The 12500-nt window shown below is 50.8% G+C and overlaps 2 non-coding genes across 2 annotated transcripts; both read left to right on the forward strand.

Annotated features, from left to right (window-relative positions):
- The first annotated feature begins 8221 nt into the window (after positions 1-8221).
- Positions 8222-10037, forward strand: LOC119451234 (small subunit ribosomal RNA). Its single transcript, XR_005191759.1, has one exon. It is a non-coding gene; the product is annotated as a small subunit ribosomal RNA (ribosomal RNA).
- A 1689-nt stretch (positions 10038-11726) lies between these two features.
- LOC119451087 (5.8S ribosomal RNA) lies at positions 11727-11879 on the forward strand. Its single transcript, XR_005191658.1, has one exon. It is a non-coding gene; the product is annotated as a 5.8S ribosomal RNA (ribosomal RNA).
- Positions 11880-12500: the final 621 nt, after the last annotated feature.

Consider the following 12500-nt stretch of genomic DNA (forward strand, 5'->3'; position numbering starts at 1 on the left):
AAGAAGAAACGACGTTCCGATTCTGAGATTTGTCACAATCTCAATTCTCTCTCTTTTTTTTTCGTGCGCTTTTTTCCCTTGCATTTCCGTGGTCCCTTACAAAAATGGTTCTTCTGCAGCACATGCACAAGCAATAAACGACGACACAATCGTCAGCCATATTTTCCTGGCCATTTAAAGAAATGTTTTCCGATCCATTTACACACATACACACACATGTGTGTGTGTGTGTGTGTTCAAATTTGAGAATGTTCACACTACCTAACGCTAGAAAAAGAAAAATTTATTTTCTCACTCGCGAAAATAAAACACATACTACAGAAGCTGTTCTATAAATAAAAAGAAGAAAACAAATTTTGTTAGAGCAAGTGCAGCAAAGATGTCAAGTTGTCTACACACAGCAGCGAAAGAATTACGATTTGAACAAATAAATAGCAAAACAATTCAGGTTAATGCGAGAAAACAAGTAAGCTGATGACATGGCATAACGCTGTCGCCGCCCCCCCTGCCTTTCGTCACGTCTCCGAGCTAGGCGCCAGTCCGGCCCGCGAGCAGCTTCCGTTATCTCCTTGCTATCCGCGGCGTTCACTGATACAGACTGATATGACGCCGCGCCTGTAGTATCTAAAAGCCCAAGGAGCGGGGTTGGCGCCACAGCGCAACGTGGCGCCCGACGGAATGACGAAGTAAATTTGGCGGCCCGCCGGCATTGAAGCGTTAGGCCAACGCCGCAGACAGCAAGGAGATAACGCAAGCTGCTCGTTTGGTCGGACCAGCGGTGACGTCGGAGACGTGACGAAAGGCCGGGGGGTGGCGACATCGACGACAGAGACGCTCTTTTTGCGGCCAGTTTCAGTTTCAAGCAGCCTGCCAAGAGGAACTAATTGTTCGCGTAGCTCCCACATGAACTCCGCTATTCAAAATTCGATCCTTGGGCTAGGTAGTGTCGAGGACGGGCCCCAAAGTACTCATTTGCTATAGCCACCTATTGTTGATCATTAGAAAGTTAATTAGCGTAAATTTGCTAATTACGCACGTAATTGCGGAAATTGCTCTGTATTATCTAGAGGCCGCCAATCCGTACACTGGAATGGCAAACATAACTTGACAAAGATTTACATTTTACTAATTTAAAATTTGGTGCAGCTAAAAAAAAACACCCTGTATACTGACAGACTTCGGTTGCTTTACAAAAAATAGGCTAAAGGACCACCACTGTTTATATAAAGACGGAAACAGGCGGAAATTGTCAAGTGCTTTTTGCAAAATGAATAAATTTAGAATCTATTCTGGTGCTCGCAGTTTCGAGCAAAGAATGTGGAGCAAGAGAGATTGGAAAAAAAAGTCACTACTTTCTTCGCGCGGCGGGATTCGAACCAGGGTACACACGATCCGAAGGGGAGTGCTATCCACTAACCATAACCACTGGACTAGGGCACCCACTCTTGCAGAACAAGAATTTATGGGTACCATAAATGCTTGCTCGTTGTACCGTTGCGTTGTACCGACGATTGTAAGACAACTTGCTATGGGCCACAGAAAGGGAAAATGAGAGCGTGAGACACACAGAGAGGAAAAGAAAGCGAGAGGAAAAGAAAAGAACGCTTACAGAGTTTACTACTGTTTCATACGTTTTCACAAGCGTGGATCGTCCTTAATTTTTTTTTTACTTTCGCTGAAAATGCAGAAATCGTAGGGCGACTTTTGGTATATTATGTACGTACGCGCGCGGCCACGTACATGCCTAATTAAATGGTCTATCTGAAACCACGGCTGTGCTGACGTACGCGTGGGCACGAGCGAATTTAGTTATTGAGCACCAGCTACGACACGAGAAACGTTTAACTCGGAACAAGCGTTGCTGGTCGCCGATTCCTGCGCTAGTCCACCGTCTACATAAACATCGGTTCGCAAATTAAGTTCCGCTACATGAAGTGAGGTGTAAATGGAACTTTTTTTTAAACGAAAATCGATGTCCACTGTCAAACGTTTCGATACTTGTCTAGCTCATGCTGCAGTGCACGGCTACAAGGGGTGCACGGTGAATCGGCTCAGCTGTGCAGGCATTGCACGGCTGAGTGACATTATATTGCGGCTAGCGACAGTGTCGGAGCCGCGACCGTTTCAAGCTTTCAAATCAAGCTGATTCTCAGCTTTGATTTCTTTTTTAATACATAGGAGAGGAGGCTTGGAGGAATACAAAACAACAAAATACATTTGTTTTCGGATAAAACAATTGCCGTTTTTCGAAATTTGCGTTTTCCCCCCGACCAAGCACAATTCATTACCCTTTCACTACGGCTTCACCGTCGCGCAGCGCTGCTCTGCGCTTTAGCCGAACCAACAGGCAAACTTATGGGCGCCGCCATTTTGGAAAAAAGGCCGCAGACATATTCCGACCTAACTCGGCGAGTTTTCAACGCAGACTGATGAAATTAGCTTTATTTTAACGAGAAAAATGCGACAAGTGCCACACCTAACAGCTAGATGCTCGACGGATTTCCTAAAGGCACAAAACCGCTCCTTACTGTAATTATGACAACGAGTGTTACCGCGCGCCATCTAGCATTTGTACGCCACAGCGATGCACTTCGCGCTTCCTTTGACCGTACATAGATGGCGCCCATAGTTTTTTTGCCTGTTGGTTCGGCTTAGCGCAGAGCAGCGCTGCGCGACGGTGAAGCCGTTGTGAAAGGGTAATGAGTCGTGCTCGGTCGGGGGGAAAACGCAAATTTCGAAAAACGGCAATTGTTTTATACGAAAACAAATCTATTTTGTTGTTTTGTATTCCTCCAAGCCTCCTCTCCTATGTATTAAAAAAATCAAAGCTGAGAATCAGGTACAAGACAGCGAAAAATGCAAGAAACACTCGCCCGGACTCATGAAAGTGCGAATTTTTCCGGATTTCGCACACGCGGCATATCGCTCCGCGGCGTTGCTTGCTCTTGCTTTTTAGTGGAGATGTAGGTAGGCCTGGCCCCTTCTCCCCAGAGCTCACATCGGCATCGCGGCAGTTTTGCTGAAAATGGGAAAAGAAAACCATTTCCCGGCCGAAGTCCAGCATCTTTAAACATTAAAACGTGTTTGTCCCAGTTCTTCAATTTGTAGCATTTATAGAGTTTGTGCACTAAAATTTGCGTACTTTACGTAGTGTGATCATAATGAAATTTCGCATGCTTATCCTTTAACATGTCCTGAATGCAAAGAAACAACTTTCAGAGCTTTCCACAAATATATTCAGGAATTATAATTATGAAAATTTCTTCGTTGAGAATGGTAAAACTGAAACTAGGCGTTGTAAATTTTTTGCAGACTAAAGCACGAATGTTGCAGTATATTTTTGCGGCTGTATGGAATGGTACTATTTATAGGGAGAAATATGAGCTATTTCTTCGTGTTTTCTTATGCTCACTGGTATCGCCTAAGCTTCCACAAAAAATGCATTGTTTTGACAGATGCATGGCGTGCGAATCATTCACCAAATGAGCAATAAAAAATTAAAGCGGATTTGAAAACGTAGGCGCAAACTCTGTAAATGGTCAAAATTTCGTTGAGCTCTCAGGAATATTTAAAGAAGAGGTTTGGCGAGTTTGGCCGTCATGTGGCGCTTATTAGGGTATGTTTTATGTTGCGCCTAATTAGTTAATCAATTTAGATAAATTATGCAAAGTGTTTAGTGTTCACGTTAGGGCCCAGTGCGTTTCGTTTCTTTGTAGAGGGCCTTCCAAAACGACCAATGCATCTTTTCTTTTTTTTTTTGCGGCAACACGCATGACATGCTGCGTAGTGATTTTTTCCGGCGTTTAATGAAACGCCACCAAATAGATAATAAACCCACGTATTTCACGCGCGCGCGCACACACACACACACACACACACATACATATATATACATGTGTGTTAGCGTGCGTGCGCGCGCGCGCGCGTGCGTGCCAGCTGAACAAGTGACGGAAATTGCGTTACGTTATATCTCGGCGACTGCTGTTCGCTTTATGGAATAAAAAAACTGATAATTTATCTTTGAGGAAAATCCTTGAATGCTTGGTGCACGCACGAAGCGGTTAAGTTAGAGACTTGCGTGTTTTTGGTTAGACAGTGCAATTCACCTAGAGCTTTAAAGAAGAGGTTTGGCGAGTTTGGCCGTCATGTGGCGCTTATTAGGGTATGTTTTATGTTGCGCCTAATTAGTTAATCAATTTAGATAAATTACGCAAAGTGTTTAGTGTTCATGTTAGGGCCCAGTGCGTTTCGTTTCTTTGTAGAGGGCCTTCCAAAACAACCAATGCATCTTTTCTTTTTTTTTTTGCGGCAACACGCATGACATGCTGCGTAGTGATTTTTTCCGGCGTTTAATGAAACGCCACCAAATAGATAATAAACCCACGTATTTCACGCGCGCGCGCGCGCACACACACACACACACACACACACACACACATACATATATATACATGTGTGTTAGCGTGCGTGCGCGCGCGCGCGCGTGCGTGCCAGCTGAACAAGTGACGGAAATTGCGTTTCGTTATATCTCGGCGACTGCTGTTCGCTTTATGGAATAAAAAAACTGATAATTTATCTTTGAGGAAAATCCTTGAATGCTTGGTGCACGCACGAAGCGGTTAAGTTAGAGACTTGCGTGTTTTTGGTTAGACAGTGCAATTCACCTAGAGCTTTTAAAGAAGAGGTTTGGCGAGTTTGGCCGTCATGTGGCGCTTATTAGGGTATGTTTTATGTTGCGCCTAATTAGTTAATCAATTTAGATAAATTACGCAAAGTGTTTAGTGTTCATGTTAGGGCCCAGTGCGTTTCGTTTCTTTGTAGAGGGCCTTCCAAAACAACCAATGCATCTTTTCTTTTTTTTTTGCGGCAACACGCATGACATGCTGCGTAGTGATTTTTTCCGGCGTTTAATGAAACGCCACCAAATAGATAATAAACCCACGTATTTCACGCGCGCGCGCGCGCGCGCACACACACACACACACACACACACACATACATATATATACATGTGTGTTAGCGTGCGTGTGCGCGCGCGCGCGTGAAAGCTTGAAACGGTCGCGCACGCGCGCGACCGTTTCAAGCTTTCAAATCAAGCTGATTCTCAGCTTTGATTTCTTTTTTAATACATAGGAGAGGAGGCTTGGAGGAATACAAAACAACAAAATACATTTGTTTTCGGATAAAACAATTGCCGTTTTTCGAAATTTGCGTTTTCCCCCCGACCAAGCACAATTCATTACCCTTTCACTACGGCTTCACCGTCGCGCAGCGCTGCTCTGCGCTTTAGCCGAACCAACAGGCAAACTTATGGGCGCCGCCATTTTGGAAAAAAGGCCGCAGACATATTCCGACCTAACTCGGCGAGTTTTCAACGCAGACTGATGAAATTAGCTTTATTTTAACGAGAAAAATGCGACAAGTGCCACAACTAACAGCTAGATGCTCGACGGATTTCCTAAAGGCACAAAACCGCTCCTTACTGTAATTATGACAACGAGTGTTACCGCGCGCCATCTAGCATTTGTACGCCACAGCGATGCTAGATGCTTATTAAACCTTGTCTCTGACAGTGAATAAACAGCAAAGCAGTTACAACTAAACTGAAAAAAAGACAGCTAACAAAAGCAAGTACACAAAGAAACAAACCAGCCGTGTTTGCTCAGTAGGTATAGCGTTTGGCTACTGAGCGCGAGGTCATGGGATCGAATCCCAGCCACGGCAGCCGCTTTTCGATGGGGGCGAAATGAAAAAAAAATAAATAAATAAACCGTGCACTAAGGTTTAGGAGCACGTTTAAGAACCCCATATAGTCTAATTTATTTCGGAGTTGTCCACTACGGCGTGCCTCATAATCAGACCGCGGTTTTGGCACGCAAAACCCCAGTATTATCTGTTTTTTTTTTTTACGCAAAGAAACAGGTGTGTTTGCATTGAAATGCACCCGGAAAAGCGTTTGTTCCAATTACGCGCAGCAAGGACACTTTTTGATGGGGAAGGCAGATGGCTGGAAGGTGCACGTCCTCATCGTTTCTAAACAATTTCATAACAAAATTGGTCTCACTGTCCCTCCAATAATACCAAGTGGCTCGAGGCTTCGTATTGCATATTAACTGAAAGAATTACACTCACATTAAATGCCGCAAGAGGACCAAGCGGGGCACTTGCTTCGCGCAGATGCATTCACACAAAGTTTATAGCTACAGCCCGCCTGCAGCTACAAAATATGAAATCGCATCAGCCGGGGCGGGACGCGCAAGCTGCGTTTCACACAAATTTGGAGCATAAATCGCAGCGCTACCGAGGCCAAAGTGGTGTATCAATTCGGACGGACGCTTTCCAGAACGCTAGTAGCCGTTCAAACGGGGCGCAGAGTTCAGAGATAATGCTGACAAAGCGGCGAGCGCCCGTGTTGACAAAGTCCGAAACTGCGTCAGCCGGGGCGGCGCGCGCAAGCGACGTTCAGCGCAACTTTTCCGTGGAAATACCGAAAGCGGCTCGCACGTTTGCCTTGAATCGGTGAGCTGGGGCACCGTGGTGCACGCGAGAGGTGGAAACACCGCTTGAAAAGCAAAAATGAGGAATTTCTTTCGGCGCTAACTGCCGCCGGCGGCCACGAGTCTGGCCCCATGGAGGTCTGGGTACTTATCGCTGCTATTATATAGAGCTATGCGGCCCCGGCCGACATCGTACCACTTTTCAATTTGCGGTGTCCGGGTGCGTTTTGTGCGATTCACGCACTGCGGCGACGTCGGCAATTGCGCCGACGAGTACGCGACCGCTCGCAGAGGCAAAGTCCGAAAGCTCGTCAGCCGGGGCGGCGCGCGCAAGCGACGTTCAGCGCAACTTTTCCGTGGAAATACCGCAAGCGGCTCGCACGTTTGCCTTGTATCGGTGAGCTGGGGCACCGTGGTGCACGCGAGAGGTGGAAAGACGGCTCGAAAAGAGAAAATGAGGAATTTCTTTCGGCGCTAACTGCCGCCGGCGGCCACGAGTACGTCCCCATGGAGGTCTGGGTACTTATCGCTGCTATTATATAGAGCTATGCGGCCCCGGCCGACATCGTACCACTTTTCAATTTGCGGTGTGCGGGTGCGTTTTGTGCGATTCACGCACTGCGGCGACGTCAGGAATTGCGCCGACGAGTACGCGACCGCTCGCAGAGACAAAGTCCGAAAGCTCGACAGCCGGGGCGGCGCGCGCAAGCGACGTTCAGCGCAACTTTTCCGTGGAAATACCGAAAGCGGCTCGCACGTTTGCCTTGAATCGGTGAGCTGGGGCACCGTGGTGCACGCGAGAGGTGGAAATACGCCGACGAGTACGCAAGCCACCGTCCAAAACAACGGCCATGGAGCACAGCACCGTGCGTGGCACAACGTTTGCAGAGAAAGTGCGGCAGCGGAAAGCTCGTTCGCCGTGAAAGTCAGCACAGGATGCGCGGTGGTTCAGGCACGTGAATATTCGCGAAGCCGTACTCGCCGCTGGCGAAACATTGACGATCACGACCCTCTTGCGCGGTGTTGGTTTTCACGACTTAGGCCCTGTGCAGCCGACGTAAACTTTCAAAGTTCGTCAAGGTGCGGCACGATTTCCGCCAAATCCCCGTCGAAAATGCCACGAGTACGGCCCCATGGAGGTCTGGGTACTTATCGCTGCTATTATATGGGGGTTGGAGTGCAGTCGCCCCCCGAGTGCGTGCGACCTGGGTGTCTGATATGCGGCGGGCTCCGTGCCCGTCAAGCGTGTCCCCGGAGCCTCTCCCGTGGATCCCTCGGCAATCGTCTGCAGCCTCATCTGCTTGATGCGTTAGGGGCTGGATGTCGGACGACGCCATATCCACGATATCGAGGTGTGTTCCGCATCGTCCTCGGACGAGTCAAATACGAAAACGCCGAAGGCGCGGGCGTGACCCGTCGCTTGGCGGCTTTGCCGTCTCGGCTACGTTGCAAGCGCCGATCGGTCCACCAGTGCTGCGGGCTGATGGCAAATCCCGCAAGCCGTGACCGAGTCGACGCAACGAATCTATCGAGAGTGTGCGTGCTTCTTGCCGCGTGGCGATACCCGGCCCTGCGGGGAGGGCACCGTAGCGAGCTCGAACGCCGTCATCTCGGACTGTGCAAAGAGGTCGGCTTTGCAAAAACGAAGCGTGCTGAGGCGCCTGAAGGTGGCCTCGGCGTCGCAACAACGGCGTCCGGCATGGCTGGACGCGCAGTTGAACGATTACCTGGTTGATCCTGCCAGTAATCATATGCTTGTCTCAAAGATTAAGCCATGCATGTCTAAGTACATGCCGAAATAAGGCGAAACCGCGAATGGCTCATTAAATCAGTTATGGTTCCTTAGATCGTTTCTTCCTACTTGGATAACTGTGGCAATTCTAGAGCTAATACATGCAGTGAGCCTGAAGCCCTTTGGGCGACGGGTGCTTTTATTAGACCAATATCGATCGGGTTTCGGCCCGTATTGTGTGGTGACTCTGGATAACTTTGTGCTGATCGCATGGCCACGAGCCGGCGACAGTTTCTTTCAAGTGTCTGCCTTATCAACTTTCGATGGTAGGTTACTTGCTTACCATGGTTGTTACGGGTAACGGAGAATCAGGGTTCGATTCCGGAGAGGGAGCCTGAGAAACGGCTACCACATCCAAGGAAGGCAGCAGGCGCGCAAATTACCCACTCCCGGCACGGGGAGGTAGTGACGAAAAATAACAATACGGGACTCTTTTGAGGCCCTGTAATTGAAATGAGTACACTCTAAATCCTTTAACGAGGATCAATTGGAGGGCAAGTCTGGTGCCAGCAGCCGCGGTAATTCCAGCTCCAATAGCGTATACTAAAGCTGCTGCGGTTAAAAAGCTCGTAGTTGGATCTCAGTTCCAGACGAGTAGTGCATCTACCCGATGCGACGGCTCGGACTGAACATCATGCCGGTCCTTTCTTGGTGCACTTCATTGTGTGCCTCGAGAAGGCCGGTGCTTTTACTTTGAAAAAATTAGAGTGCTCAACGCAGGCGAGTCGCCTGAATAAACTTGCATGGAATAATAGAACAAGACCTCGTTTCTGTTCTGTTGGTTTTTGGAATACGAGGTAATGATTAAGAGGGACAGACGGGGGCATTCGTATTGCGGCGCTAGAGGTGAAATTCTTGGACCGTCGCAAGACGAACTACTGCGAAAGCATTTGCCAAGAATGTTTTCTTTGATCAAGAACGAAAGTCAGAGGTTCGAAGGCGATCAGATACCGCCCTAGTTCTGACCATAAACGATGCCAACCAGCGATCCGCCTGAGTTACTCAAATGACTCGGCGGGCAGCTTCCGGGAAACCAAAGTATTTGGGTTCCGGGGGAAGTATGGTTGCAAAGCTGAAACTTAAAGGAATTGATGGAAGGGCACCACCAGGAGTGGAGCCTGCGGCTTAATTTGACTCAACACGGGAAAACTTACCCGGCCCGGACACTGGGAGGATTGACAGATTGAGAGCTCTTTCTTGATTCGGTGGATGGTGGTGCATGGCCGTTCTTAGTTGGTGGAGCGATTTGTCTGGTTAATTCCGATAACGAACGAGACTCTAGCCTATTAAATAGGTGCGGGGTTCCCAGCACCTTACAACCTTCTTAGAGGGACAAGCGGCTCCTAGCCGCACGAAACAGAGCAATAACAGGTCTGTGATGCCCTTAGATGTCCGGGGCCGCACGCGCGCTACACTGAAGGAAGCAGCGTGTCTTTATCCCAGTCTGAAAAGACTGGGTAACCCGTGGAACTTCTTTCGTGATTGGGATAGGGGCTTGCAATTGTTCCCCTTGAACGAGGAATTCCCAGTAAGCGCGAGTCATAAGCTCGCGTTGATTACGTCCCTGCCCTTTGTACACACCGCCCGTCGCTACTACCGATTGAATGATTTAGTGAGGTCTTCGGACCGATGTCCGGCGCGGCCTTTCGGTTGCGCCGGTCTGTTGGAAAGATGACCAAACTTGATCATTTAGAGGAAGTAAAAGTCGTAACAAGGTTTCCGTAGGTGAACCTGCGGAAGGATCATTACCGGACTGTGAAGGGTGACGATCGTTTCTGCCCCGTGTGGGTGGAGCGGCTCGCTGCGCCCGACGCTTTCCGCCGCTGTCCCCGCTTGGACGCGGGGACGGCTATACCCGAACATGCGCGGGGACTGCCTGAATTCTGAGGGGCGCCCCGTGCCCAATTTGTTGCGCCCAGCGGGCGGCGGCTGCAACCTTGGACGGTTGGCTTGGCCGCGCCCGTGGGTACAAACGGCGTAACGCACTTTCATGGGTGGGCTTTCAGTCCGCCTCGACGCTCATGCGCGGAATGGGAGTAAGACGACCCGACAAAGCTTTGCCCAGTACGAGAGGAACGGTAGAGGTCGGTCAAGGAACTGGCGGTCGAGAGCTAAAGCTGCCTGCCATCCATCATTCATAGTTGGAACTGCGGTGCAAGCGCTCTCCCGTCCTCCGCGGCAAACGCCGCCGAGTCTGAAAAGGCTGGCGGCTGCCGGTCGCTTCCTGCGGCGAGTATGGAGTAACGACCCGACTATGTTGCTGCCCAAGTACTGAAGGAACGGCGCGGCATTCGGTCGGTCATGGAACTGGCGGTACGAGGGTGTGGCTGCCAAGTACAATAGGAACCGTGGCCCATAACGCCCTCCCGTCCTCCGCGGCAAGTGCCACCGAGCCCGACAGGGCCGGAGGCTGCCGGTCGGCTCCTGCTCGTGACGCGCGAGATGTCGAGATCGCGGTTGAATGCGACGACGTTGGCAGGCTATTCGCCCGCCGCCGAGGGAAAGGCGGCGCTGCTGCGAAGTACGAGAGGAAACGCGGCTTTGCTACGTCGGACGCGTTCCGCGGTTAACGGACTTGTGCGCTTTGGGAAGGCGCCGCACGTCGAAAGAGGATTTACGGACAGACGAGGGACTTGAAGTCTCGAAACTTGAACGCACTTGCGGCCAGGCTCTTGCTGGCTTCGTCTTCCGCCTCGAGTAGAATTGTTGCGGCTCCGGCGCCGAAAGCTGTCCCTGGCACTGGCCGAGTGGTTTTGGAGAGCCGCGCGAGTACGCGCGCCGGGCTCTTGTCCGTCGTCTCAAGTAGGCTGTCGGATCAGCAGCGGGTGTGCTGCGGCAATCCGCCGATGCGAAAGCGTGTTTGTGTGTGAGGGACATTGTGGTCAATTTGAGTACCCTTCTGATGACTAAAAGCGAGACACGTCGATGGGGGCGAGACCCCACCCGTGGCCGTGTCGCCGTGAAAGACTCCACAGCTGCTCGTGCCCCCTCATGGCCTTGCGGCTTTTTTCCAATTTTCGTGGAGCAATGTGAACGTGCACACGTAGTACACGGGTCCGGTGGGTGGTTGGCAGGGAAAACCGGCTTCGAGTGCTCGCAAAAAAAAGAAAAAGACGTGGTAAGGGGCGCCACGCCCCCGCGGGTGTGTAGCCGTGAGCGGCTCCACTGCATCTTGGTCCTACAACTGATCCTGGTGCATACAGAGTGGAGGTTTACGTGCACACAAAGGCTCGCGGGGTTTAGCTGGAAACGCAACACGCAAGTAGCAGGGTGTGGTGCGCCTATATGCTACCAGCTGTCTGAGACGCGGCTGTCGAAAGAGCGCGCAGACTCGAGGAGCGCGCGCAGAAAGGTGCCCTTCGAAACCACACACAGGGAGACGCCACGTGCCTAAAACCCTGGTTGTACTGTACGGAATTGAACAAACTACTTTTCACGACTCTAAGCGGTGGATCACTCGGTTCTCGGGTCGATGAAGAACGCAGCCAGCTGCGAGACTTGGTGTGAATTGCAGGACACACTGAGCACTGATTCTTTGAACGCACATTGCGGCCTTGGGTCTTCCCTTGGCTTCGTCTGTCTGAGGGTCGGATCACATATCAAGAGAGCCTTCGGCGCACAAGGGAACGTGCGTCCGTCGACTCGTTTTGACCGCGTCGGCATCACGGACAGTACGTTGAGTGCTGAAGCCACGCGCCAGCGGCCTCACGTGAGGGAGACGGTGGCGAACTGAACTGTTGTGCCAAAACTTCGCAGAGACGGAAACGAGGCATTGTACTACTGCAGCGCGGCTAGTGCGCGCCTCCGAAGAGACCGCCGCAGGATGGAGTCGGACACCTGCAGGGAAAGTGCGGTCTGAATCGCGAGGCGCAAACGTCTGTTGCGACAGCAGTAGCGCGCACGTTTGCGAGAGAGTCGGAAGCTTGCGTGCACGGACAAACGCGGGAAGCAAATGCCGGCCGATTCCCGCGCCGTGCGCTAAGCGAGCGTGATCGCACGTTGCGTTGTTTGCCTTCGGAGTACGTCGAGCTCTTGCAAAAAGGTCACTCGTCCGCGTCACCGCACGGGTGCAGGCGCCCTAGTCTGGGTTTCGTCGCAGGAATAGGAATCGGAAAAAATTCTTGCGCGGAACGGGGAGGACAAGGGTGCGCCCCGAAGCGGTAGTGATGCGGTTACGCGAGTGCGCCGTCTGCGAGCGCGAAGAAAACTGC

The sequence above is a fragment of the Dermacentor silvarum genome, chromosome 4 (genome assembly GCF_013339745.2).
Source record: "Dermacentor silvarum isolate Dsil-2018 chromosome 4, BIME_Dsil_1.4, whole genome shotgun sequence".
Lineage (NCBI taxonomy): Eukaryota > Metazoa > Arthropoda > Arachnida > Ixodida > Ixodidae > Dermacentor > Dermacentor silvarum.